Below are 26796 nucleotides of genomic sequence, written 5' to 3'. Positions count from 1 at the left end.
CTAATAAAAGTGTAAGGTTTATACTCTTTCTATAAATGATGGATAGCACCCCACCACTCCATTTTACTTGTTCTGGTGAAAACAAATACTGTTCTTCTGATTGTGCTACAAGTAAATGAATGACCATTCAGTGATATAGCAATAGTGATGAGAATCCCTCTGTGGTCCTGTTTTCTTTACATACATTGAATCACAAGATCTGCGTTGTTAGAATTCATAGGTATTGTCACAGATTCTGGTGATATGATGAGAAACAATGCAGAAGCTGTAGCATTCCTCCTTGTCATAATGCAAAAAATGCGTGAAACATAATGGTTAAAGGATCCTTATTTATTCAAGGCAATGTTTTACTCTACCAGGCACTAACATATTTTTTGCTCTCAAATAACATGTTTACACTCTGATTACTTTCAGAGATTAAAAAATTCAGGAAAAAAATAATTTGGAGAGCTAAAACTGAATTTACGAAATAATAAATGTAATTATCTTAAAGTGTGCACTTTCTTGTAGGCAGGCATAAGCAGCTATTGGGATCTGCACTTTTATATGCATCCTTGCAATAAAGTTTCCAAGAGAATTGAACAGTTAGTCCAATTAAATTCATATTTGGATCAAAAAAATCAAATGTTTTATAACAGAGTGAAAATACAATTGTCTGCATGCATAGTAGTTTCTCCAGAAAAATCTCTAATGCTTCAGATACTTTCTTTGTCATTCTGTAATAGTGATTTACTCTTTGTGTATTATTTTATTTACTCCTAAAAAGAGAATGAAATTACTATAAACCCAAATCAGAAAAAAATTAAAATATTATGGCTTTCCTATTCCCTTTAATTACAGGAAACATGGAAGGGTACAGTAAAAGTTTCTGAATTACTGTTACTGGCATTTTGGATCAGACCTTTCATCACAGGGAGGCTATGATGTCACAGTTCACAATGGGTTTTCACTACCGTAACTTCATTGTGAGTTTCACTTATACAGGAGTTAGTGCTCTATTCCTAAGCAAAGACTTCCAGTACTAAAGCACAACTTCCCCAGCTAAAAAAGTAACATACTGATCACCCAGGAAAGTGCAATTTAAGAGTTATGGTTAAGACAGGCTATTTACTAAACATTGTTACTTGATTCTTCCTGAAAAAGGAATGTCTGGAATCACACATGCCGTCAGAAGACAGAGCAGATGTCAAAATGTCTGGCAGGTTATTACTGTATTTTGGAGCATAAGAGATACAATGGGCATAAAGTGTATCTCTCTTTATTCAGTCTGAAGTCCAAGGCATGTTCTCCAGACAAAAATTTCACATTTGTGCTACGTGATTTACTGCCCAGTTTCCAAGAAAACTTTATAAAGAGGGGCATAAATGTTGTCTGGCTTTTCCTCCTGCTTTTGATCACTGATAAGAGAAGCTCAATAAGGTCACTTCTGACAGTGTTAGTTTACTTCATAGCCAAAACTTGCTCATGCAGTAATATGTTTTCAGAAAAAAAAAAAAGAGAAATATTTCTGGAAGAAATAGTGGTTTTCTGGGCTTTAAGTTGGAATAAAAAGCGTGTAATGATTAGAAAGGGAAAGGAAGCAGTGTTTATGAGAGAGAAGAACATGCTTTTACATCTGGTCTGAATAGATTATCCATGCAAAGTGTTTGAGTGGTAATGCAGGCAAGTACTATTCAATCTGTAGGGTGCTGTCAAATTGTGAACCATCACTGTAAAATAGTTTATGATGAGCTAGCTTTTTTATTTTCTAAGTAAATGGCTGAAATACTTTAGGTGAGCAAATGACAAATAGCGTAAAAATATAACCTGGCTGAGGTTCAGCTTTCAATGTGGATGCTCAAAGTGTGCGTGAGAATGAAAGCCTATTTGTGCAAACCTCTAGAAGAGAGAATGGGAGTGAGTAGGAGTATGTCTGTCTGAGAAAATCTTCATGAGCATTGGCTTTGTTTTATGTGGAAGTTTCAGACTTTCCAACTTTTCAGTTGCAGAATGGCGTAAGAGATATCATAAAACTAATGGCACCTGGCAAAGTATGACCTTTATAGACAGTGCTGCTGTTCCCAAAATATATTGCTACATCAAGAGTTTTATGCAGTAAAACACTCTTTTCTGTAGGTCTAAGTAACAGAGTTGAAATCTGGAACTGAACACAAGCACTTGCTTGAAGCCTGCAAAGATCTTACTGATGTTTAGATCTAGTCATGCCGAAAACAAATGGGGGAGAGTATGAGAAACATCATTTAACTCTGGTTTGCTGTTTGAAGTGTTGCCTCCCTTAAATGATGTGGACTGGTGGAAAACAGAAAGAAAAAAGTGTCAGTGTCACCCTTGTTTCAGCATGGCAAAAACTTACGGGAAGGTGCCTTTCCCTGAAAGAAACTGAGTAGGATCAGCTCCGAGGGCTTTGGGAACGCAGGGTCAGACAGATGGATGAACAGACTGATGTGGACCTGTCAGGGAGAGTTATGGAAATGATTTTGCAGCAGGCAGCACATTATATGTGGTAACCAGAGGGAGTGTGCTGCAAGCAGAGAGGACTGGATAAAAGACCTACCCTGCAAAGACACAGTGATCAAAGGATAGAGTTTGATTTCCAGTTTTTCTGTTCAGTCTGTCTCGCTCTCATTAAGACTCTGATAGTCTCAGTTTCAGCTGTTTAATTACTTCCTGTGGTAAGTCATCATCTTCTAAAATCTTACCCTCTAAAAAATCACTGCCTGCAGTAAAAGTGAAGTGGGAGCTTTTGATACACTGCTTAAAAGAAAAGCTAGGGCAACTCCACCTCAGGCCCTGAAGCCGGGAGTCTGAATGGTTTGGAGCAAGTTGATCTAATCTCTTTAAATCAGTGGAGAAATACTTTTATTATGTTGCTATTTGCAAAATTCTTTACAATAATTGTTCAGCGTTTATCATTGACAACAGCAAGAACTCTAGAAAAGTAGAAGAAAGGTTAGTGTCATCTTCATCTTGGAGAGAGCTCCACGGAAAATGGCAGAGAGAAAGTCCTTCTCCTTTGACTCTTCATAAACGAAGCAGAACTTTATAAGTCTTTGCTTTTTCTTGGCTAATCAGTGTTTGCATACACGCAGATCTTCTTTTGGTTAACTGATTTGTTTCACCTGGCTTCTGTTGAGGATTTTTTTTTGTTGTTGTTTATTATAATTTGTCTTATTTCTGTTTTCATATTGTGGAGTTCTGGTTTTCGCTACCCTTTGTAGCTAACTCTTAAGTTTACAAAAAAGTTGGACCATGATATCTTGGTTGTCTTTAGTAATGTTGAAAAATATTGTTTACCACTTTTTAGTTGTTTAAAAAGTTGTTATACTTAAAATAAGAGTTAAATTGTTAACAACAATGGAGAAGTGGCTGAGAAAATAATAAGATATTGAACTCTACAGTGTTTACTTTGAAACCAATCCGGATTTTTTTTTCCATCTAGGCTGATGGCAAATTAGATTTTTGAAAAATGTCTGCAGTTTCCCTCACATGCTTTTCATTTGCTAGGACTTTTCATTGTTTTGAGCAACCAGGGTACCTCTCTCTTACCATCTGGAATAATAGGAGTCTTTTCTGGCAGTGTATTTCCCTAGACTTCCTGGCTTGGCTATTTTCTTCTAAAAATTTCAAGGTGATGTTATATGTAGGAAATCAATATGCTTTTTAACATGTTCATCTTCCCTCTGTTGGCCGTTTGTATAAAGAGATAAGGATATTTAATGGGCAAGCTTTCTCCTTCTGACTATTGCACTGGTCTTTGTAGACTACATAGTTACAGGGTGGTTGAGCCATCAAAAGGAGCAGCTCTTTGCAAAACTCAGGCGTATTGCTGGTGGGCTTTTGCATCTTACTCATAGACCTTTAGTCCTCAGACACTTTAATGCCATTGGTCATTTCTACAACCGGAGCAGCTGAATGCTAGGTTAAACTGACCTATGGACACCCACGGGTGGTTCTTTGCCAAATAAGTACCTTGTGTCCCATAATTGCTCTTTAAGTAGCTTTGGGTGGATACCTATCTTAATTAAAAAAAAAAAAAAAAAAAAAAAGTACACAAATTACTTAAATTTTGTTTAGCTTGATCAGATTTTGAACTTTTCGAAGTTTTTTTAAGTTCAGTGGAAGAGAAAGGGAAATATATAGCAGCATTAAAAAAAAACAACAATGGATTAAAGCTCCAAACTCTTTGAGGTCTAGTTAGAGCATTACCTATGTTTTTTTCTGAGGGTGACAGCTGAAGCTTGGCCTTGAAAGAAAGAATATAGCATGAGCTACCAAGGCAGGTTTTGTTCATTACAACAGCATGAATTAGTGTTTGTGATTTTAAATAAACTGAAACTGAATACGATGAACAAATGGGCAGAATGCACTTTATACTTACAAGGTATCTGTTCTCTCATTTTTAATTTTGATTTTATTAAGATATGCTTTCTAGCTGTAACCTGTCCCTATATATTTGCAAGTTTTGGCTTTTGGTCTGCTTTTATGTTAGACTTTGTCAATGTAAAATTTCAGAAATGCTGTAAGATTATAGTTTGAGCTTCAACTCTTTATCATGGCTGCAGTTTTACTGATACATTTACTAGATGCATGGAAATACTAGTGGGAATATATAACAGGTGTGTCATTTGGAGGAGGTCTGTATCTCTTTTACTGCACCTGAGGTATGCATGAAAACTGTGCATAAGTCAACTGCTTTGTATACAATAGATTATTTTTATCTATTATCAGAATATAGGTTTTCCATTTTGGTCTTCCTCACACAATTTCCTAGTGCCACAGAAAACTCATAGCCCTTTTCAATATATCTAAAGTATAGTAAAACCTTAAAGAACAGGCTAAAAATTAGTCTGCATTTTACCGGCCTGTACATAATAAAACATGTGCAAAGGACTGAAGATCTCTACTACTAGGTGGAGATTTAACAGTATGGACTTAAATGTTGCAAAGCTAGGCTGGCTCTAGCATCTCAGCCAGCTTACTTAAGTTACTTGTGTATTTCTCCGCAGGGACATGCTGTTGGTAGGAGTGTATTGTGCTCCAGTTGCATTGAAGAAACAACGTGACCCCTAGCTGGTAACCAATGCAAGACAATGTGTCAAAAGCAAGTAGTTAAAAAAAAAAAATTAATAAGAAGTGTAACTCTTTTGTTGTTACCACGTAAGGCCCAGGCCTGCTCCAGCTGGTGTCTGTGGTCTCACTTGGGAGTGAGCTCACCTAGGCAGTCTGCTTTAAGTGGGATTTCATATAATTTTGCTCCTCGGACAATGAACTAGACCAGTAGACTAGTCCAGAAACAAAATATCTTTTCTCAGCCATGCCTCTCACCTGCTGGCTGAGCTGGAATATTTTACTTTCTGCATCCCACCACATTTTTAGAAAGTAATATTAGCATTATTTTCCTTTGTAAAAATGCTTTACTACCCCTTAGTAAAAAATGCTAGTATCAGAGAAAAGTGTGTGAAGATCCAGGTACTAATACTAGTCTATAAATATCAGAAGATAATTTTGGTTTAATTTATGTTGTGGATTTGGTGACACATATGGGAGAAGTTGTGAAACAGGGCATGGGTTTTATGCCTGTATGGATGAAAACTTGCAAAGAGTTTTGAGCCCAGGTGGGTTTTTTGTTTCTTTGTTTGTTTTCACTTTAGGCCATTAAGAAAGTTTTAAAGGATTTTATTGAGTTAACTTCTAATACCTTTCTAAAAAAGTCATCAGTTAATTTACATATTGATTAAAAATCTTCCATGACTTCCTAAATTATTCTTAATTGCAAAGGCAGTTTCCATAGTTACAATTTATATCTTAATTTCATAGTAGATTTCTTTACACTTATTCAGCTCATTCCATTTATCTACCTTATTTGTTATTTGAGCTACACATAAACTTCAGGCACGCTTATCTCTTACAGCTTTTGGGAAGGAAAGAAATGTATTAAGACAGAGATAAAAGTGTTTAGTATGCAGCTAGTTCAATTACCAGAAAATATCATTTAGTCTTCTCTCTTTAATAGAGATACAGGCCTTTGAAGAGAGACTATAAGAAAATAAGCCAAAGAATCAATTAGATTCTCCTAGAATTGAATAAAGTGCAATAAGCACCATTTAAAATGTGTAATAATTTTTAAATAACAGCCATAATTTTTACGAGGTTCATGAAATACAGATAAGTCATGGAGGCATTCAAAACACTTCTAAACAATTGTAATGCTTAAAGAAGTCCATTAATATTTTAATTAAAGTTGAAAAATATTATTCATTTCTCTTTATTATGCTGATTTTTTTCACAGAGAGCAGACTTTGTGGCTGTTACTTTTTTCTGTGTATCACTGCGGATCCATTTCATGCCTCAGCTGTATAATTAAGTCACTTGTGCTAGTCTTCCCTGAAATACTTAACTACACTTATCACGGATTTGTTTTGCTTCTTTGTAGCAGTGATGAACTAATAGACTTTTAAAAATTGTAGAATAAATTATGTGGAGGATATTCTGCTCATTGGAATTCCATATACACACACAAGCATATATCTGTTATACAGAGTATTATACATGTGTTTTGTTATATGGTTTTGGAAATACCACTTCAGTTCTTACCATTAAGTGATTATCTTTAGCAGTAGCATTTAGAAAACAAGTATTTCCCCTTCAGTGACCACATAGAGAAATTTACCTTTTAGTGCAAAGATACTTCTTGCTTTTTTTTTTTTCACCTCAGCTGAAACATAAGATAAACAATGTACAATACCAGACAAAATTATGCTAAGATGTTTGGCTAAACCTATAGTCCTATTAGTTCAAAAGTCCAGCACCACACCAATGTTTATTTCAGGGCTAATGCTGAAGATGTGGGTTTGGACATCAATAAGAGCATCCATAAATATGCTTTTCCCTTGACTAGTTGAGGCTGAAGAGATGCAAAGGCTTTGGGCATGTTCTAGGTATGTCACAGGAATCAGTCTAAGCCCTGTCACTTTCTTCCAGCTTAGTACATTCATGTCTTCCAATGGCTTATCTGTACCAGTAACAGATACAAATGTTCTATGGGAGGTTTTGGTATTATATTTTATAGAAATATGGGATGACAGTCCTTTCTGTTCTGGCAGGTAATGGGGAAAAACTCCTAACGTTGTGACCTAAGGCCATTTCAGATGGTATTCTCACAGCTATTCTCATTCTCATTCTCATGGTAAATAAAAATCTGTATCTAGAAGATTTTTGGACATGAGAACAAACTGCACACATGTAATAGTTTCAATATGATGAGAACACATCAGATTTACTGGGGAGGTGTTAATTAGTCTATGTGTTTGCACTAACTGAATGCTCAAAATGCATCAAAGTTGATAGGAATGTACAGAACAATAACGTACATCCACTGTAGATCTGGTGCATTCCTTGAATATGTTGCATATGCAATGTGTCTAGGATGTCTTTGCACTGTCATTATGTGCAGTTCTTTTCTGTTTGGTGAATTTATCACAAACATTATAGCTCTGAAAAAATTTAGCAAAATAAAAGCCACAACTGGCAAATTAACAGGAAAACAAAACACCACCCCCTCCAGAATAGATAGAGTGGTGACCTTGGTAAATTAGCTTTAGAAGTTTCTAAAAGATTCTTTTTCTTGATTCATTTTCAACATTCACACAGTTGGTCTTATATTATTAAGCCTGGTTTTTAGAAGACTGTTATGTAAAGCTATTCTAGCATAATTGCAAAGGACAAACTGCACAGTAACACTTAAAAAGAAAAACAAAAAAACGGCACCAAACTCTGAAAAATGGGCTGTATCTGTCAAATTCTTTAGGGTGTCTTGAAGTGTAAAGTCTATTGCCACTTACTAGAAATGACCTGGCAGCTCACTTGTGAATAACACATTTATTCTAAGGCTGTGTATAAAACCTTTACAGCCTGCCTCATCCTTATTGTAACACAGTCATAGCAAACCAGCTTTAAGTTTATTTATTTGCTGAGTTTGTATACATTAAATTCGGCTTTTGGCAGTCCCTATTGTTCAATAGTGCAATGTGGAATTAGTCATGAATGCTGGAAAAAACAGAGATGCCAAACTTCTAATAAAGCTCAGTCATTGTTAAATGCTAGTTCATGACCAATCTCATACTTGACTAAAAAGTACACTTTCAAAATAATTTCACACCATCCATCTTAGTTTGAAAGTGGAATTGGTAATAGGTTTTCTTCTCTCTTGAATATGAAAACAGGTGGGGTTACACTTTTATCAATTTGTTCCTTAGATAGCAGCGCTGAAATGAGTTATATCCTCCAATATATCTGCAGAATGGTGCTAAGGAAGCCTCTGGTTGCACAGCTTAAGATGTGAGTTCTACATTTTCCCCTCACTGCTCAGCCATTCGTTGCTGAGCTCCCATGCCTTGAGGCTTAGTCTTTATGGAAGGTATAGACTGAGCCTTCACTGTGATCACCACACTGGCAAAATTGTGTAGTTCCAGAGGCAAAATCAATCTAGCCATAACTAGAATGTGTTCAAACTGGATCTAGAAATTAGATGATAGGTATTATTTTTTTCATAGCATGAAGTGACTACCTGAGGTCAAAAGGGTTTTGTTGTACATTGTTTGTAGACATAGCCATTATGATAGTGTCTAAACTGCTTTAGTTTCCAGCATAGCAACAATATTTAATGGCTTCTGTGTTCATTTTCCTCTTTATTCAGACAGTCAATCTTTGACACATTTATGAGACCTTTCCCTCTGTGAAGTACCTGGGTTTTTCTTTAGGGTATATCCAAGTCAAAAAATAAAGCAGTCTGATCTCTAAACTGCTTTCTAGCCAATGGCGAGTAAAAGGGAGACAATCAATTTTACCCAAGGTTGGCCAAAGGCAATGAACAAAGCCAGTGCTTGCATATTTTGTTGTCAGAGCATCCATGGCATTCTCAGAATTGCATGCTACCATATCGTGATTTTGTGTCAACAGTGATGTGTGGTCTGAAACTTTTTGAAGACAAATGAGGAATTCTCATTGGTTATGACAGCTTTTAAATTGCTTGCATTTCCAGTCATGCTTGTGATTACATCACAAAAATACCACTTCCCCTCTCCTGATCCCTGAAAAGGAAAGTGGAGCAGGTTTCTCCAAGGTAAAAGACTATAACTGACAACTTTCCGGAATAAAGTTTTTCAGCTGATACCTTTCTCCTTCTCAGAGCTTCATATGACCTTTGAGAGTATATAGCTTATAGAAATATAGGTGAGGTTAAATTCTGTTTCATTTCTTCCTCCTTGAGCTTTTACTTCCAGATTAAATTTTCCTATATTGACAGAGTTTGAAAGCCATCATATTGAATAGTCTGTAACATGAAATTTAAGCAACATCCCATACTCTTTAACTCCATCAAATCTAGGTAACTTTGCAAAATGAAGATGCACTCTAAATCACCCTTCTTCACATTTCTTTTCTCTGTGTGTTCATGGAATGCCCTCCTTCTCCAGGTTCATAAAAGAGTGATTGATACACTGGCAATGGAGTACACCAGTGGGCTACAACCTATTTATTTTGCATAAGCCATGATTGAACATTCCTTTTATTGACTTGTAATGAGGCCCTTTAATTGACAAAATGCAAGCTATATGATCCAAAAGTCTTAGGCTCCTTAAACAAAGATAATCCAAGGAAGAATAATCCATCAAATACAATATTTGCTTTAAATCCTGCAGGACTTGATAGCTTTTGTTGTGGTCTTAATGTCACGTAAGAAAAGCAACTGAAGGTAGCATTCTTAAGTTAACTCCAAGTTTTGAAAAACCTTGGATTTGATACTGATTTCCATGCAAAATAATTAATTACAGTTCTTTTAATGATTTTTTTTCAGCATGGAGAGTCAAAAAATTTAATGTTACATGTGCAATATATATTTATTAAGGTAGGCTCGAGCATCTTGAAATACTTAGATTGGTTTTATTAAGTGTTAGCTTCCCAACTTCATTTTCACTACTGTTTTTACTGTCCTGGCAAGATCATGAAGAAGATGCTCCCAGAAACTATACTAAAGCACATGAAAAATAAGGACATGATTGGTGACAATGAACATGGCTTCACTAGGGGCAAATAATGCCTGAAAAATTTGGTGGCCTTCTACAGTGGGGTTACAGCATTGTTGGATAAGGGAAGAGCCACTGACATCACCTACCTAGACTTCAGCAAGGTCCCGGACGACATCCTTGTCTCTCAACTGGAGAGATATGGATTCAATGGATGGACCACTCGCTGGATGAGATATTGGCTGGATGGCCACACTTAAAGAGTTCTGGTCAACAGCTCGATGTCAAAGTGGAGATCAGTGACGAGTGGCATTCCTCATGGGTCGGTACTGGGACTGGTGCTGTTTAACGTCTTTGCTGCGTCATTGATGTTGGGATTCAGTGCACCCCCAGCAAGTTGGCCAAGCTGTGTGGTGTGGTTGAAAAGCTGGAGGGAAGGGCTGCCATCCAGAAGGACCTGGACAGGCTTGAGAGGTAGGCCCATGCAAACCTCTTGAAGTGCAACCAGGCCAAGTGCAATGTCCTGCACATGGGTTGCGGCAATCCCAAGCACAAATACAGGCTGGGCAGAAAATGCATTGAGAGCAGCCCTGCCAAGGACTTGTTGTTGGTGGATGAGAAGCTCAACATGAGTCAGCAATGTGCACTTGCAGCCCAGAAAGCCAACAGTATCCTGGTCTGCATCAAGAGAAGCATGGCCAGCAGGTCGAGGGAGGTGATTCTGCCCCTCTGCTCCACACTGGTGAGACACCACCTGGAGTACTGTGTCCAGCTCTGGAGCCCCCAACATGAGAAAGACATGGACCTGTTGGAGTGAGTCCAGAGGAGGACCATGAAGATGATCAGAGGGCTGGAGCACCTATGCTATGAGGACAGTCTGAGAGAGTTGGTGTTGTTCAGCCTGGAGAAGAGAAGGCTCTGGGAAGACCTTCAAGCAGCCTGCCAGTAACTAAAGGGGGCCTACAGGAAAGGTGGAGAAGGACTCTTTATGAGGAAGTGTAGCGATAGGATGAGGAGTAACAGTTTTTAACTGAAAGAGGGGAGATTTAGGTTGGATATTAGGAAGAAATTCTTTACTGTGAGGGTGGTGAGGCACTGGAAGAGGTTGCCCAGGTAAGTTGTGGATGCCCCATCCCTGGAAGTGTTCAAGGCCAGACTGGATGGGGCTTTGAGCAACCTGGTCTAGTAGGAAGTGTTTCTGCCTGTGTCAGGGGGGTTGGAACTAGATGGTCTTTAACATTTCTTCCAAACCAAACCATTCTATGATTCTATGATATCTGTTTTTAAAAATTTAACTTGCTTCTTCATTTGATGACTGCTTGTATCAGGAGCAGAAATAAAAGAATGTATAGCACTTGTGAAAACAGCAGTTACAAAGTCTGTTCCGTGTGCCACCAAAGTTAATGGCAGGTTTTCTAATGATGTAACAAAGCTTTGGGTCAGGTTTTCTTTAGGGATTTTTGAAGACAGACTATCTACCTTTCAAGGAAGTTGCACCTACCTGTTTTCACATACATCACATTTCTTTAGGAAAGGTCACTTCTTTTCCACCCCCTGGCTCCTTCTCCTCACCATCTTATGCATTGTCCTCCCTCTTCTGCCACCAATTATCCCCCTTCCAGACCCATTTCTCTATAGGCTCCCAGACAGACTCCTTGCTGGTCCTGGCTTCTGATCCATGTCTGTAATAGTTCACTAATTTCAGCTTTTGTCTCCATAGTCATTTAAATCAATTTCCTCTAAAACAACCTCAGTTATGATTAATGGACATTAAAGGAAAGCCCGCCTCCTGTGTGTCAGTTTCAGCTCCACCGCTCCCAAACAGCCACTGCCACAGAAGTCCAGTATGCTTGCTTCTCCCTGCTGCCAGGGACTGGAGGGTATGGGGCTACATGGTTAGTTCATAAGCTGCTTGGTCTGTACTATGAGGTGGAAAAGCAGAACATGCTTAGCATACAGGGTTTTCAGTAATTCTTAGTTTCTCAACTCAGGCAAGTCTCTACAGCTTTGAAATATACATATTTTTAATACACAAGGCTGATTTCAGATGAGGCAAACTCAATTTCAAAGGCTAACCTGCAGTCCCTATACCAGAGAACAGATTTTTTTTTCTAATGGAGGTCTTTCAGTATTTATCAGTCTTCCCTTTTTTCCCCGTGCCTAAACCTTGTTCTTGAGAACAAACATGAATTCTGACAGACTGCTAACGAAGATGAATGCGTCCCTTTTCTTCCCAGACCTGTGGCCCACCTTCCATCCTCCTCCTCCGAATTACCTTAGACATTAGGAACAGAGTAACTGAAATATGGTGATGTCATTAGCAAATGCAAATAAAACCCTGTAATGAAAAACATTAGACAACACTAGTAGATGGAGTTCAATGATCCAGCTGTGAAAATATGTGAATTGTTTTGCTTCTTTTGGAAATCTATTTCAATTCTTCTATTTGGAAATCTTTATGATAACTGCTGGCTTTTAGCCACATCACATTCTCTACCCTTCTCTTATGACTTATTTTTTTCCCACAGGAACAAAAGTGCTTAATTCTTTGTCCAGTTCTGCCAGTTCAAGTTACTTAAAAAAGCAATTCATGTCAGCACGTTATGTATTTCAAAATACTAGGCCTCTGCCTCAGATCACAAGCACTTTTCTGGTCACAGACACTCAACAGTTTTGTTATTTGTTAAGAAAAACACTGGCAGGCTGATACAACTTGCCATGATTGAAGTTGAGATATTATTTTAAGAGGCTAAGGAATTAATATGTCCTTAATGAGTTGCAAATGGTAATTGTGAACTGTCTTTCTCTGTTTCAGTAGAATATAGGATAAGGAGCAAAACTGAGACTTGGCCTCAAAGCAGCTGTCATTGAAGTTCATTTCAAGGAAACAAACTTTCTCTATTATCTGCTTCAGAGTGATGGTTGTAGCCTTCATTGCATTTAACTGCAAGTCTTTCAAATTCAGTTGACAAAACTGACATCAAATTGACAAAGAGAGTACTTTATGTATTTTGAGATGGAAGTAGGTTGCTTTTTTTTTTTTCTTGGTCTTATAGGAAAGACATACTTCATGCTAAAACATCTCATAAATTCACTTTGCCCTATTCATCTTTAGCTATAATATTTTAAGGGAAGTGACATTTAAGGAGTCATATCTTATCTGCCAGTACAGATGAATTAGTTAAGAATGTACATCGAGCAGTTAATTTATAAAGGACTGCCTGTATCACTGAAGAAAGTTGACTATCATCCAGTGAAGTTATGTTCCTAGTATTAACCAGTATATGATGAAGTGTCTCATATTCTTAGCACATAAAGTTTCAGATATCATTCAACCTAATTCTCTTTTTTCCTAATAGTTATAAGGATGTGTATAGGTCTTCAAGGTATAGCTGTCAGTTTTCTGAGATGTAAAATGTATAGAAGAAAGAAACGGGAATGTATGACTTGGATGAGGTTTTCAGTCACTTATACCATTTAGAGAAAGGGTGCTGTGGCAACTGATGGGTCTAAGTCACAAAGAACAACAAGAACAAACCGTGAATTTTGCACACATACATAGGAAGAGCTGTTATATGCCTGGGTTTTTATTCTACCTTGTGGAATAGAATTGTGACATTATTTTTACTTGAGTGACCTCTACTGTAATTTGTGGGGTATTTGATAATCTAAATCCTGGAAGTTGAAATAAACTGAGGTCGTGCCTGAAGTTTTGCCTACTGAAGTGTATGTGAGGGTTAAAGTATAAAATTGTCTGTGTTCTACATATATTATATGTGTATATATATATTAGAACTGAGAAAAACAGTTACATTAATCTCAAAGTATTTGAGAAGTCTTTCAAGTATGGAGTGATAGCTACACGACACCGTTCATTTACATTGCTTTGGCTCACACACAAATCAAGCTGTATTCATTGTCTATATGGTTTTCACCCACACAAAATAAAACATGTTTATTTAAACCATCAAGGCTCAGCTGACTAGTGGAAACTGATTAAGATGCCTTGAACATAATCCTTATGAGTATAGGTGTGAAAAATCTGTTACTTGATGGGAGGGGTTATGGATTTTTGGGTGGGTGGCTGTTAAACTTCCTCATCGACTTTGTCATCTGTAGAAGCTGTCATTTTTTTCCTGCTAAAATAAAATAAAATCCTGCTTCCCAACACAGCTTTTGCATAACTTTAAACATTTCTTATGGACAGCTGAATACAGCCTGAATGTGATCACTTCGTAACTGTTTCTTGATTGCTGCCTCTCTCAATAAATGTTTTGAAATTATGTTAAAGTTTCCTTTTTTTTAGTGGGAATGTCTGTTTTCATATATTATTAAAGACAAAATTATTGTTGGAGAAGAATTACTGTTTAAGATTCTGAACAACCAAGGAATGTCACACATGCAAGAGTAAGAAGTTAATGAGGGCAATACAGAAACAAGTCCATCAGAATTCCATGCTAAGTTTGCTTAATGCCTATGAACAGAATACATGCACATCTTTGCCATAAACCCAGTAACAATCGTATTGTTTTTCAGGATGTCTCTGACATACATCTGTTTTCAAGGAAAAACTGCCATGTGGGAAGGATTTTAATCAATTTTTGCTTAAATTGTTGAAGTTAGAGGATTAGATACTCTACAGTGTGAAGTATTAATTTCATGGTAGCTGTCTAAGAGTGTTTATTTGGCATGCTAGGACCAATCAGGCAAGTAGCTAATCTACTAATTGTAAGAAGGTTTTACTAACTGGTGAAGTCCATTTAACGCCTATCTCTGGTAGGTTTTTGGAACCTGCATTGTCTTATTGGTTAATTATTTCCCATTGCCTCCTGCAGTCTTCCCTACCCACTCATGCACTTTGTGTTATTTAGGGTTTGCTCACAACCCACAGCGTTATTAAAAGCGAGAATGTATAACTGGAGACCAAGCAACAGACTAAATTTTTTTCAGTGCAAGGAATACAGAATCATTTAATAACTGATGCTGTATTTTTCCACCTAGCTGTTCTGATTTCCATGCAGGAAAAAGAAATAGTTATTGTGTTCTGTAACTGAATACAGTTCATTATTGGCCAACAGGAAACCTATCTACTGCAGAGCAATGCGTTTTTTTATTTTATTCTATTTTTCAGCTAAACTATTTAATGAAAAAATCAGACGCTCTTTAGGATAGTGTCATGCGATGCTTATACTAAATAGTCTGTAGTAAGGAATTTTTATGCAGTACGTGCATTCTGAATGGCCCAATAGAAGCAATATTGTTGGGTGTCAGAATAAATAAAAAATAGCACATTACCCTAATCAAACTACTTCAGTATTGACCTTCAACATAGTAATATTAAGAGATTAGATTATTGAGGCTGTAGGTTACTTGCACAGTCTAAGTGTTCCAGTGCAAGGTGCCATCCTTGTTTTGGTCTCTGAATACTGCAGAGAACTTTGGGAATGCACCTGCCAATGTTAAATAATTTAATAAATAATTAAATTATTAAGTTAAGTTAAATAATAAGTTAATAATAAGTTAATAATATTATATAATAATAAATAAGTTAAATAATTCAAGCCAGCCGGTTTACAGTAAACACTGGTATCTCTCTGCTACAATTAAAATTGCCATGTGAAGCCATGAAGCTATGACAAGCTGGTCATTAAGGTAGTAATTTGCATCTGAGAGTGATGAATTTTCATGACTTTTTTTTTTTTTGCATGATACTACTTGGAAGCAGCTGAAAATAAAGCCCAAGATATGTGAAATTTTTAAGAAAAAAAAATGGAAAAAAACCCCAAGCCCATCATGTTTTACACAAATCTCTCTTTATACATATAATGCTACTTGTAAATTATCCTATTTTTTGCAGGTCTTCTGAGAGGCTTTGCAGGCTTGCATTGACATTTAATTGAATACATCTCTAGCATTTGATTGAGTCATTTCCAATTTCCATTACTTGACAGTTTCTCCTTTGCTGCAGAAGATATTCTGAGTAGTCCATAGCCATACTGATGAAAAACTGATTTGATTTCACGGTGTGTAAAGGTTACTTTGTAGATGCTCAGAAAGATAGGATGGGGGTTGACTTTTCAAAGGTGGGTTGAAGACAAATGGAGATGTATTTCCTATGACACTGACCTTATAATCAGTTTACTATATCATTTTTCTTACTGTAGCATTTTGTGTATTATCTGCATGTGTCTTCTTTTAATTCCTTGATCATATTTTCCAGTGTTGAGTGGCTACTTTTTAATTATGTCTGTCTCAGAAAAATAAAATAGCTTGAAGATAGTTATAGACTCTAATTTTAAAACTGAAGTGATAGAAAGTAATTCTGCTCGTTATAGCCCTTATGCTATACATCACTTCTCAGTATTTGAAGTGTTTTTTCTGATGTTAGTAATGTTTTCTTTATGCTTATTTTGTGGCTGTTTAATCACATTACATTTGAGTCCAATGAACATAAACATTTCCATGTTTGCAGAGAAATTTCCACTTTTTTATTATGCTTATTTAGAAGATGGCTTTGCATTATCTGGATGTGGAAATAATTTAGTACACTACCTTTCTCATTAACTGCTCTCCTGCTTGATGTGTGGATCACCAGGCTGATTCTATTGGTGACAGCCACAGTGACCATTTGTTATTTTGTTGTGCTGATGTCTGTTGTATTTAGAAAGATTAAGGACATCTTCTTTAGATAAATCTAAGACACATTTCTGCTAGTGGTTCAATTGCTGCAGTTCTGCTATTAATTCCTGATATAGTGTACATGAAGCGAGGGACTGGTTTCATTTTCCCCATGTTTCTGATTTTTCTCTTAAACTGCAAACAACTGCTTCTAAGTAAGATTTTTTAAACTGAGGGAAAGGCAGATGCATTTTTGTGACAGTTGTTACTAGAATGAACCTTGTTGCTGAATTTAATTTTTTTTTAATTATTTTTATTGTTATGTTGCATGGAGTATAACAGGATTTCTTCATGGTTTTTTTCCCTTAAAATAAAGCAAGAATTATTGGCTTTGGACATCAGGTAAGGAAAGCTAAAGCCCTGATAGAATTAAATCTGGCCAGAGATGTCAAGGGCAACAAGCTGTATTTAAATATTTGGCAGTGACATTAGGATACAGTTGAGTAAATTATGTGAGAAGCAATTAAACTATGGTGTCTGAATGTAAATCGCAGTCATCTGTTTTTTCAATGCTAAAGAGGCCTCTATGAATTCACTGTTGGTTGTACAGAATCTGTTCCACGTTTGGCCGCCTTTTTTCACTCTTCACTAAGCTTTATCCACTCTGCTACATCCTTTTGAAGATAAGGGAGAAAATATTGGAACTGCACACAGTTTAAGGGTGGTTTCCACCAGGAAATTAAGGAAGTCTGTAATGATGTTCTATCTCTTACAAAGTTCCTTCCTAATTACCCCTAAATACTGATTTGCTTCTGAGACTGCTGCTGGACTCTGAATTGATGTTTCTTTATCTGTTGTAACTTTAAAGTCTTCTCCCTGAATCTCAAGGGGTAGTTCAGCATTTCAGCATTGCCTTCACGTTTATTGATGTTGTATAGTCTTCTACTGAATCCTGCAGAAGTCCTCTGCAGTTCTTCACAGATGTCTTTTATTTTTGATGTTCTCAACTACTTTGTATTATCAGCAAATATTGTGATCTCATTCTTCTCCTGATCCTAGCACAAATCCCCACATAACCCCACTGTTGACCACCTCCATTGTGAAAACAGATAGCTTACTCCCACTTTCCGTCTCTTCAACAATTATTTATCCATGCAAGATCAGTTCTTCCTATGTCATAGGTACATTATCTCCTAAAGAACCCTGAGTGAAAGCTTTCAACTAAAACGTTTTATAAATTCAGGCTGCCTCAGTTATTTTGATCTCCATTATTCATTGTCTTGCTGAAATTTTCAGAGAAATCCATTGATCCTGTGACACATGATTTTCCTTTTAAAAAAAACACGTGATCTCTTCCCTAGTATATCATATTTAGTCAGCTGATCAGACTTCTGTACTTTATTTATGCCTTTTACTATGATTACACTGTGAATGTCAGGCTTAGAAACCTATACTTTCCGGAATCTCTTTGGCTATTTTCCACTCCTTCACTATGAAAGCTGTTTCAAGGAAGAGGTAAGTAGTTTAGCAATTTCATTTTTTAGATCCCTAGGTGATTACCACCTGGTCTTAGCAGTTTGTTTCCTTTCTTTTTATTGATTTCTTAGATAACCTCTCCTGCCACCACTTCATCTCCTATTCCCCCCTGTTCATAAGGAAAAGCTCAATAAGAGCAAACACAGAAAACTTTTTCTTTCTGGTACGTCTTCTCTTCTTAGACAGCAGCATTTATATTGGGAGTTTTTACTTTTCTTCCAGATTGCCTAGCATGTTTCTTTAGTAATTAGACATCATTAGTCTCACCTGGAAACTAGAAAATGTGTGAGCCTGCCCAGTAATACAGGCAACTTTTAAAGGCCTCTGATATTTTATTCTATGAGTGTGTAAGCACCTAGTTAGGCTTCATCAACCGCACATACCTTTGGTCTCTCCACTATCACATAGTTGCTTTAGTGTTATTGATTTAAGAGAGAAAAAAAAGATTCTGTGTAGAGATGCAAGAGAATTATTTTGCATGTCAGAACTCATATGCTGAAAATTTTCTAATTGTGTCAACTACTAGGAACGTTCACTATATAGGAAAAACACTCACAATGGACTTGTTAAAATTGGTCATCTTTTTAGTTATCTGGAAGAATGCCTTGCAGTTAGCATTCTATCAGATGTCACTGTTTTTATAAAGAGAAGTTCCTCTCAGGCAAGTCTGATCTACTGTTAACCCATATCATTTTTTTTGGAGTTGAGATAATTGTCATCCTCTCCTTTTCTTTGGTGGCTTAAGACCTTATTCAGCTTATGCAACATATAAAATAGCAGTTATAAACACTGTTTTTATTCAGGCCCTGCAGTTAAGTATGTGTTTAACAATGTAAATAATTTATTCTATGTGTATATGACTTGGAGTATGGAGTATTTTCAAAGAGGGGACTCTTTGAAAAAGAATTTTAAGTCAAAAAAAAAAAAAAGGAGACTAACAGATGTGACAGCACTAACAGAGAAGCTTTGTCATCCTGACCAGTTAACTATTAACCCCGGCTACTTTTTCATCTGGATACCAATGATGTGGCCACAGGAGACCTGGAGCATACCAAGAGTGCCTACATGGTTTTGGGATCATGGCCAAGTGCATGGAGACACAGGTGGTGTATTTTCAGTCCTGTTGGTACTGGGGAAATGCTTGAGGCAGAGTGGATGGATCATGCATATCAAGGCCTGGTGTAAATAACAGGAATTTAGTTTTTATGACCATGGGGACTTTTTTGAGGATGGAAGATTGCTTGAAAGAAACAGGATCCACCTGATGATGTGGAGCTAAAACATCTTTGTCAACAGGGCAACTGAGGAGAGCTTTAAACTGGAAATGACAGGGGAGGGAGATGACAACCCACAGTCAATTGAGAAAGTGGTAGACTAGGTTGGCAAAAAGAAGTGTATTGGGTGGTATGGACAAGTGTCACCTCATAATTACTAAAATAAGACTGAAGGAAGCCCATGTTAAACATATGCATATATATATAGGGAAGTGCCCACAGGACAGTATTATGGATAAAACTCTCATTCTGGGAAACCAGCATGATTGCGTGCCTCTCTGAAGTGCCTGTAAACTCACGCATGCAGTATAGGGGAAGAAAAAGGAGAAATTAGAAGTCTGTGTGCAGTTACAGGGCTGAGATCTTACTGGGATCTCAAAGACTTGATAGGATAGTTCACACTACTGGAGTACTGCAAGCATGGTAACTGGGAAGGGCAGGCTGGGAAGGCAAGGAGGAGTTGCCCTTTATGTGAGAGAGCAGCAAGAATGCAGGGAGCTGTGCCTAGGGGCAGGTGATGAATCAGCAGAGGGCTGCTTAGACAAGATTAGGGGGAGAACTAATGTGGGTGGTGTTGTGGTGGGGTTTTTCTGCAGGCTACTTGATACAAGACACAGATGAAGCCTTCTTTAGACAACTTGAAGACACCTCATTTGCAGGCCCTGGACCTCATGGGGAACATGAATAACTCTGATACCTGTTGGAAGGTCAAGCATGCAGAGCACCCATCAATCCATGAGATTTCTGGAGTTCACTAATGATAACTTCCTGACACAGGTGATTAAGGAGATAATCTTCTGATCCATACAAACAAGGAAAGACTGGTTAGAGATGGGAAGGTCAGGGGCAGCCTCAGCTGCAGTGACTGTGAGACGGTCACACGCAAGGACATGGTGATCCTCACATACAAGAAGCCGTGCTTCTGCAGGAAAGGTGGTCAACCTCCTCCTGGGCTACATTTGTAAGAGCATTGCCAGCACATCAAGGGAGGTGATCCTCTCTACTTGCACTGGTGAGGCCACACCTAAAGTGCTGGATTTAGATACAAGTTCTCCAGTAAAAGAGACACATGGACTTACTGGAATGAGTCCGGTGAAGGAGATAAATAGACTGAAGTACAATGAGAAGTTGTGAAAGGTATGTCTGTTTAGCCTGGAGAAGGCTCAGGGGGAATCTTATAAATTGTACAAAGACAGAGACATGGTCTTCTCAGTGCTGCCCAATGACAGGACAAGAGGCAATGGGCACACACTGAAATACAGGAAATTCTATTTAAACATAAGGAAAAAAAAAACCCAACACCCAAACCCTGGTCAAACGCCAGCACAGCTTGCTCAGGAGGTTTTGAAATCTCCATCCTTGGAAATATTCAAAGCCCAAGTGGCTTTGAATGCTAGGTGCTAGGCAACCTGCTCTAGATGATCATCCTCTCAATAGCAGGATTGGATTAGATGATCTCCGGAGGTCCCTTCCAACCTCAACCACACTATGTTACTCTAGGGGAATGTGAGAATACATTACATACTGTAGTAGGCATATTGTGTTACTTGCTACAGGGACTTTAGTTTCAAAATTAACTAAGAAGGAAAAAATACAATCACATTTCTTATCAGAAGGGGATATTTTTGGAAAATGAGAAGTCTGAGGGAGATTCCAAAAATTAATTATTAAACACATTTTAAACCTATATTTTAATTGGCTGTATGAAATACAGTATCATTTTGACCTACATCATGGAGCAGTCGTGTTTGATACAGTAATTCAAACAATGTAAGCAATATTATAGTTGTGTGCAAAAACTTTCAACCTAGCATTTTCATGCATGTAGTTTATTTTGGTGGAGGAAGAACAGTTTTTAATGTTATAGTCTGTCTTTGGGAAATTTGAAATTTAGATTTGAAGATTTATATAAGATCCATTTAATCAGCTGAGACAAATAATTTTTCCCTTCCTTTTTGCTACTTAATAAATCACAATGGACAGTCTGTGCTTCATTTTGCCTTTTTTCCAAATCTTGATATTTTTTTAAGAGCAGGAAGGGAGAAACGTGCCTTTGAGAAGGAAGGCTGAAAGTGGATTAGTGATGACAAATGGTAGTTTCTCCTTAAGTGTTGTGCTGTACTTGAAAGTAAAAGTAAAAGGAATGAGGCAAGGATACTAACATGAAGTGGAAATAAAATAAAAGCATAAGATAAATCCTGTGGAAAAATTTAGATTTTTCATTTTTCACATGTGCAGATTTCTTTTTTTTTTTACCAGCTTTTGTCATAACTGATGTTGGTTTTGTTGGTTTTTTTTCTGTTTTTCTCCTTAACTGCAGTGCAATTTGCTATGTAATTGATGTTTTATGTGTGCTCTGTGCTCATTTACACAAAGTAGTTGCATTAAAACATTTGGGTACTGACAAGTTCAACTGTTATGACAAGAAATATTTGATTCTTTTACAATTACACCACTTTTGTTACAGTGATATAGAACGAACACATTACAAAAGATGGCCAAAATTCACATCAGAACAAGACTGTGAAATCTTCAGTCATTTATATTTTAAAGCTCTCTGACCATAATTATGAAGTGAAGACTATAATCTTAAACACTCAAATTTTGCGGTTTGAGATTAGGGGTTACCAACCCTTCTAGTGCAGCCGTGACCCTTTCACTTTGGGACACTGCTTTAATTGTACCCTGTAATTGTATGCCAATAGGTTCAGGGAGACCCCTTATTGAGGTAGTCATCCATTCAGGGTCAACCGGCATCATCACAGGGGATTCTTGTTGGGGGTTGAGCTCCCGGTCGTGCATCATTTGTAAGCATGCTGCTTTTTGCACATTTTTCACTGATTGATCAACTGATTCCGTGATAGCGACAGGATCTCCCTGTTCTAAGGGATTGAGACCTCCAGCCCAATAGGCTGCCCTCTGAGCTAGGGACCAAAGGGCATGGTGATCGCCAGTCGTTAAAAACACTCTGGGCCCCCAATACCCTTCAGCTTCTTTTTCACTTAATAGCATCTGATCCCCACCCGACAATGACACCCTCCGCACATGTTCCGTTTCTGACTCCCTAGGGGTACGACCAAACTCCTTTTTTAATTTAGCTAGTTCTGTAGCAGTGTATGGCACTTCCTTAGTAATAATTTGGGGGGAGTCGTCTTGATCATCGTCGTATGTGTATTGCATTTTGATCAAAGGTCGGAGCGAGCAAGGAGGCATCTCTAATTTGTCTAATCTCATTCTTGCTTCTTCTAGCTCTTCAAAGGGGTATATTGTTTCTGCCTTAGCGGAGGGGGGTGGCTGTCACAACTCTCCTGTCGTTGGTGAGGAGCTGTTCTTTAAGGGCAGATTGTGATTGTAGATAGTCTGCCTGAGCTCTCTCCTGAGCTAATTGTCTCTTTAAATCCTTCACTTCTCCTTGCAGGGATTGGACAAGAGTTTGTAGAGAAGTTTGTAAAGATTGTATAATTTGGGATTTGGCACTGTGTTGCTGGTCTTGGGCTTCTACAGCCGCTACCAGACTGGCGCCTAAAACAGCACATATTATAGATTTCCCTCGTCCGGGCCAAAGTTTAGGGTCCTTTTGCAAGGTGCTAATTCAGTCGGTAACACTCTGCAGACTATGCCGATTTTCTTGTGCCCAGTCATTACCTGTTACGGAGGGACATGCATCGTGTTTCTCTAAAAGGTTACACAGCACATCCCTGCCTTCCGAATGTGTAATCATTGCTCATTTTCAACAATGGAGGGGGGGAGGGGTGGAGATCGCCTCCGGGAAATAGCATGTAAGTAAGTATCAATTCTACACAAAGTCCCACCCAGTCCCTGAGGGGTATGCACGTAAAACAGACTAAAAGTAAAATGGGCAAAAAGTGCAACACTTTTACTAAAAACTGGGGGCAGTCACCTCAGAGAGGCCACACAGATTCCCACCCACTTACATCCCCAAGAGGCACACACGTACGCACACAAGCGTCTCTCCAATACGTGCAAAAGCAAATAGCAAAAGCAAATAGTATAAAGCAACACTTTCACACCAAGGAATAAAAAATCCTGTCCGTGATGCCAGTCAAGATGTTATGTTCCAGTCCAACGTATTGCAGGTTTATTGTTATTCCCCAGCAAAAGTCACTGAGACAAGTGATAGGGTAAAGACAGAAAAAGAGAAGCAGTATTATGGAGCGTAGCAAGAGTATAGTCACCACCACAGGCCCGACAACGTCTCAGCCGTCCTCTGGAAGTTCAGCAGCATCCCATTGATCCATGGTTGATGCTGGTGGGGGTCTCAGTCCCAATTCCTAAATTGTGGTGGGTTGCCAGGCCAGTTATAGTCCAGGTAGCCCAGGTCAGTCCGTAGCTTGACCAATCAGCGTGACGGTGGCCTTTGTCCAGCAATTTGTCATTTTACACAGTTGCCTCATAGGCTTTTCCTGCTCCCTTGCTGTTTGGGCAATGCTTGGCTTCAGCAATTTTGGAGTTAACAACACAGACTAGGCAGGGTCTGGCCACTCTGAGAGTCAGAGGCCTCCACCCTGTCCAGCTGGGGGGAGGAACACCCCCTCTTCAACTGATGGCAATCTTGGGTGGTGACTGGCAAGCCAGGAGGATGGTCTGCAGAAGGTGCTAAATAGTTACAAGCAAGCTTCTTATCAGCCTGCAAGCCTGCCGTCAATTTGCAGGTTAAGCAAGCTTTGAGACAATTATTTTGAAGTTCCAGTCTTTCACACATTCCAATTAAATTATGCAGTTTCATTTGTTTACCTTAGTAAGTACAGCGTATTTTCTTTCTTTCTATAGCTTTTTTAAAAATTATGGTAATATGCTAAACATATTTCCCCATGCAATGAGAACTTTTTGAACTCCTTGATTAGCTGAGTGGGTGTTTATAATGATAAAATGGTAGGTGTTAAGTGTATATTAAATGTATAAAGATAATTGTGCAGGAGTGAAGCAGATTAAAATATGAACTGTTCAATGCTCTGATGTGGAAAACTATCTCATTCATCTGTATTAAAAAAATCCTATTTAACACCAAAATAATGTTCAGAAACCTCCTTGTAGCTTGTTTTAAAAATAAAGATCAGGAAGTGTTAAATTAAAGTGTTTGACTTCGAGTTCTAATGTTCTCCCCATCTGTTTTTTCTCTCCTCTAGGCAGATTCCTCTGGACAGATTAGTCTCTGCTGCATGATAGTAGGAATGATGTGAAAAGAAAGGAGGAGAGAAGACATCAGGGAGTCTTCCCTTGGCTCAGGAAGCAGGTGGGAGTGTGTCTGGTATCCAGGGGAATACTTCCTATATGCTTCCTGAATACTTCCCATGCATATCCTGTTTGAGAAGCAAACACTGTTGTTTCGAGCAATTTTAGTGAAGGGCGCAAACCCATAAATCAAAGTGACCTTCTCTTCTTTATGGCAAGCTAGCTGTTAGTTTCTCAAAGTTAATGTGTTCAGATGGATGGGCTGTTATAGTTCAGGACCAATAGATTTTTATTGTTAAAAGAGTCTTAGAAGATATTTGCTGTCACATACACAACAGGTTGTTTTTCAAGAGTATTTCTTTACAATTTTAATTCCAAACTGAGTTTTATACTAATTCTTGAGTTGCATGCCCTTGAGATGTCTTGTAAAAGCTCTGCCAATTTCAGTTCCAGAACCGTGTAAAAGTTGTTGGAGACAAAGTAAGGAAAACCAAAGAACAAACACAAAGAACAAAGAAGGTAAATGAAATACTTGTTCTGAAAGATTTTCAAAGTTAAAACATTAAACTGCTACGAGAGCGTATAGCTTTCTGTGATAGCGAAGAACTTTTAAGTTTACAGAAGTGTATGCAGACAGGATAGTACTTTGTGTATAACAAAATCACAGGCACGTGATATTTTTCTTAGTTTCAGGCGTAATAGTACTTCATTTAAGTACCCATTTAATACTTTGGAAGTCAGCATTTTTCCCTGTCTTGGGTCCACCTGCCCAGGTTTTGACAGCAAGGGCGGGCATCAGGGCGGGCCCCTGTGTTGCCGGGCCGGGGCTGCCCCGTGCCGGACACAGCCGGTTCCAGCCGGCTCCAACGGCCCCAGCGCAGGGCACAGCTGAGCCCCTCAGCCACGGGCGGGCGCCGCGGGGAAAGCCTGGCTCAGAAAGGGCAAAACGCTGCCCGGCAGCCAGGGCTGAGGGAAACCGGGTGAGAAACAGCCCTGCGAGCCCCGAGGGGAGAGCGGGAGGAGGGGAGGAGGGGCTCCGGGCGCCCCCGCGGAGATGCCCCCGCGGCCCCGGCAGAGACCCCGCTGGGGCGGGGGTTTCCCTGCAGCCCCTGGAGGGGACCGTGCCGGCTGTTAAAGCTTCCATTGGCAGCCCTATTGGGGGAATTTTTTTTAACTGTATTCTTTTTGGAATACTGCTTCATATATTTGAGATTCTGAAAACATGGTGATGTTCAGGATGCACTTTGATTGCTTCCAAGCAACGTGCACAAAGCTCTTTGGGCCTAAGCTCAGTGAACAGAAAAGACTTCTCTTCAGAAATATAGGTCTTTTTAGGAGGAGAGAATGAAGGACAAGTAAGGAACAGAGGGAACAAGAAAGGAAATATCAAAATAACACATCTGGGTGTTTGATGAACATTTCATCAGTGACTGTATTCAGCTCCTTCTTTCAAGGCAACTTGGTCCCAGTATCTGTATCCCATTCTTTAATGCTTTCCTGTTCCATATTGCACTGGTTAAAAATGAAAAATTATGGGTTTTTTTTTTCCTTATTATGTCAATTGGACAAGTTGCCTTGCTGTCTCTCTTGCAAGATGATTGTGGCTAGTGGTGAATTAATGGAGCCTTTTCAAATTAGCCAGCTGTTTGAGAAATGATTAAATGGTAACATCCATCTGAGAAGAAAGAGCGGCACTTTTTATACTAAAGAAAAGTCATCCTTTCATAACACTGTCAGATTTGGCTTTCCCTAAAGGCAAACACACCAAGAAAAACAGACTGGCTTCAGTGAGGCTGGAATCCCAGAGAAACGGGGTGATGTATATTGAGTTTTATGGCAGGGGGGGAACAACAATGCAACAAAAACCCACCAAAACCAGACTCATGTTTTCGAGGTATGCGGGGAAAATTACCGTTTAAGCTGATTCTCTTGTGCTTTTTTTGGTCTATAAAAAGACTCTTTGCTTTTCCATTCCTCAAAAGCAGGAACTCTGTCACTGAATGTGGAATACAGTTTTGGTGTAGGGGTCCTCAGCTACCAAATGTGTACTTTGGCAGGAGAAGCAATCATAGCCAGGTCAATGTATGAAACATAGGGAAAGCCAACCCTTTGCATTTGGTACTTGCATAGTTTTTGTACCTGGGACTGACAAG

The 26796-nt window shown here is 38.5% G+C and overlaps 1 pseudogene; it reads right to left on the bottom strand.

Annotated features, from left to right (window-relative positions):
• Positions 1–22039: 22039 nt before the first annotated feature.
• LOC134510863 (uncharacterized) lies at positions 22040–23171 on the bottom strand (annotated as a pseudogene).
• Positions 23172–26796: the final 3625 nt, after the last annotated feature.

This window comes from Chroicocephalus ridibundus, chromosome 2 (assembly GCF_963924245.1).
Source record: "Chroicocephalus ridibundus chromosome 2, bChrRid1.1, whole genome shotgun sequence".
In the NCBI taxonomy this organism is placed as follows: domain Eukaryota; kingdom Metazoa; phylum Chordata; class Aves; order Charadriiformes; family Laridae; genus Chroicocephalus; species Chroicocephalus ridibundus.
This window is presented reverse-complemented; position numbering and strand designations above follow the sequence as displayed.